Raw genomic sequence first — 3,214 nt, 5'->3', positions numbered from 1 at the left:
GTAGGCATTTAGAACTATGAACTTTCCTCTTAACACTGCTTTCATTGTGCCCAATAAATTTGTGTATGTTGTATGGTCATTTTTATTGAATTTTAGGAAGCCTTTAATTTCTCCCTTTATTTCTTCCTTGACCCATTGATGAGACAGGTGAGCATTGTTTAATTTCCATGTGTTTGTGGGCTTTCTGGAATTAGTATTGATGTTGAATTCTAGTTTTAAGCCAATGTGATCCGATAAGATACATGGGGCTATTCCAATTATTTTTATATCTGTGGAGGTTTGCTTTGTTACTAAAAGAACTCAAAAAAGTCAGTAGCCCTCCTATATACAAATGATAAGGGGGCTGAGAAAGAAATCAGAGAACATCACAATTTACAATAGCCACAAATAGCATCTTGGGTTAAAACTAACCAATGCTGTCATGTCCTCTTAATGCCTTTGAAAAAAGAAATTGAGGAAGATATCAGATTTCCCATGCTTTTGAATAGGTTGGATCAACATAGTAAAAATGTCAATCCTACAAAAAACAATCTACAAATTCAATGCAATGCCCATCAAAATTCCAGCAAACTTCTTCACAGACCTTGAAAGAAAAATATTCAACATCATATGGAAAAAAAAAACCAAAATAGTCAAAACAATTCTGTACAATAAAGAAACTTCTGGAGGCATAACCATTCCTTACTTAAAACTATACAATAGAAATACAGTAATAAAAACAGCTTAGTATTGGCATAAAAATAGATAGTTGGAACAATGTAATTGAATCAAAGACCCTGATATCAATCCACATACTTTTGAACACCTGATTTTTGACAAAGAAGCTAAAATTATACAATGGAAAAAAGAAAGCATCTTCGACAAATGGTGCCAGCAAAACTGGATGTCAACCTGTAAAAGAACACAAATAGATCCATATCTATCCCCATACACAAAACGTAAATACAAATGGATCAAAGACCTCAACATAAGTTCAGTCACACTGAACCTCACTGAAGAGAAAGTGGGAAGTCTTGAATGCATAGACAAGGAGACTGCTTCCTAAATACAACACCAGTAGTTCAGACACTAAGAGCAACAATTAATAAAAGGGACCTAATGAAACTGAGAAGCTTCTGTAAGACAAAGGACACAGTTACTTCCCTAGTTTTTCATCACCAGTTTGCTTATGTAAAATTTGGAGTCATGGTGTTCACAGATCTGTTCCTACAAAAACAATACTCGGAATGATCTGTACCAGTATTTCTCAACCTACCTAACGCGGAAACACTTTAATACAGTTCTTTATTTTTTGGTGACCACCAGCCATAAAATCATTTCACTTCTACTTCATAACTTATTTTGCTACTGTTATGAATCATAAAGAAAATATCTGTGTTTTCTGATGGTCCTAGGTGACATTTGTGAAAGCATCATTCAATACCAAAGGGGTGCCCAAACAGGTTGAGAACCACAATCGTATACTATAAACTAGCTTAGGAAGCACAGAATGGTTGAAATATTTGAAAATTACAATTAAATTTACACTTTATTCACTTAGGTAGGAGCAGTATAATGAAAGCATTGTTTCACCCATTATTGTGCTCGGTCATTTCCAGGTGTACAAGGATGGACTATGATGGTGGAATAGCATGCTATGAACACACCAATATCCTCCTGTCATAGTTATAGCCTCATGATCAGGAAGAGTAGCAGATTGCTCTAAAGATTCATGTAACAGAACATGGCTGATATTTCCTTATTATCTAGAGCCAACACTGTGCCCTTTGGTAAAAGTGTGACATTGATTTACAGAGGAAGCACCAATAACTGGTTATAGGTATCTGTCAAGGATGTCATTTGTTTTTTTTTTAAAGAAAAACCCTTTACAGTCTAGGTCTTTTATTTCTTTTTGTACAAAAACATGAAACACTTCACGAATTTGCTTGTCATCCCTGCACAGGGGCCATGCTAATCTTCTCTGTATTGTTCCAATTTTAGTATATGTGCTGCCAAAGCGAGGACATTATTGACACTTAAAGTTGCAATATCAAAATGGAAATCTACGGAAAATAACATGCTTACATACCTCCCCTTCTTCCTATTTTTCTCTTTGTTCTCTGCCAGCTCTACCTCTATACTTCATCACTCTTAACTAGTTATTTAAATGGGGGCTTAGGATCTTACATAAGTTCTCACACTTGTGTGCAAACATTTTACCATCAAACTATCTCATCAACTTTTACTAGATTATACTTTCAAATTTCTGATTAAGTAAAAATATACAAGTCTACTTCTCTACCATTGAACCCTGTGCTGTTTGTAGTTGCAATAACCTTCACTGACAAAGCAAACATTAATAACAGTCACAGGTGTAACACCAGTGACTTACTAAACTAGTGGCTTCAGTTACCCCACGAAATGATACTAATGAACACTAATGCTAACCAAGTCTTGCTTTCTCCTTTCTCCTCTTGTTCTCTTTTATTCAAACCATGTGTAAAATCAAAATACAAATACCAGCTTATCTAACTCAAATACATGATTCTCCCACTAGACTATATGAAAGACTAAGATGAGCATGTATTATTTTATGACTTCTTTATATTACAGAACCTTCCTCTTTTGCTAAGAAGGTAAAGGATAACTATTTACAAAGAAATTATGGGGTTCAGAGAAGAAAGTTCAGACTGAAGGTGAAATTTTAGGCTTTTAAGATTATTGGTTATACTAAGTTGCAAATAAAAATGATTATATTTGGATCCTAAGTGGAGTCAGAAGACAGATCCCACACATAACTCAAATGACAGAGAAAATTGAACAACCCGTATAATAGTGTACAAATCAAATGGAATAAATCTCTAGAAAGAAAGTTTAATGATCTTAGGTAATTATTTCAGTGAACTAGATGATTGCTGAAGGCTGTGAACATGCTTTCTCAATGGGAAGTGAAATACTGTTATTATATTTCCATCTGGCTTAAAGTAGAATGAGAACAAATAACATTTCACATAGAAATGTCACAAATATAAGTTGATATCATATTTTATATTATATAACCTTTATTAGAATATACATATTTAAAAATGTTCTCTATGAATGATGTAAGAAATCAGAAACAAAGCAGTGTAAGAAAATACCTTCTGTCAATATGCTGGGTTTTTTCTGTTTTTGAGGATGGAGGGTGTAAGTGGAGACTGCTCATTCATTTCCTGAATGCCCAGACCCCAGTAAT

At 34.1% G+C, this 3,214-nt stretch overlaps 1 non-coding gene across 1 annotated transcript; it reads right to left on the bottom strand.

The window, feature by feature from the left end:
- Positions 1 to 1,897: 1,897 nt before the first annotated feature.
- On the bottom strand, positions 1,898 to 2,004 carry LOC113457526. The gene has a single exon (XR_003378084.1). It is a non-coding gene; the product is annotated as a U6 spliceosomal RNA (small nuclear RNA).
- Positions 2,005 to 3,214: the final 1,210 nt, after the last annotated feature.

Source organism: Microtus ochrogaster, linkage group LG1, assembly GCF_000317375.1.
Source record: "Microtus ochrogaster isolate Prairie Vole_2 linkage group LG1, MicOch1.0, whole genome shotgun sequence".
NCBI classification, from domain to species: Eukaryota; Metazoa; Chordata; class Mammalia; order Rodentia; family Cricetidae; genus Microtus; species Microtus ochrogaster.
Note: the sequence above shows the minus strand (reverse complement) of the source record. Positions and strands in the feature narration are given on the sequence as shown.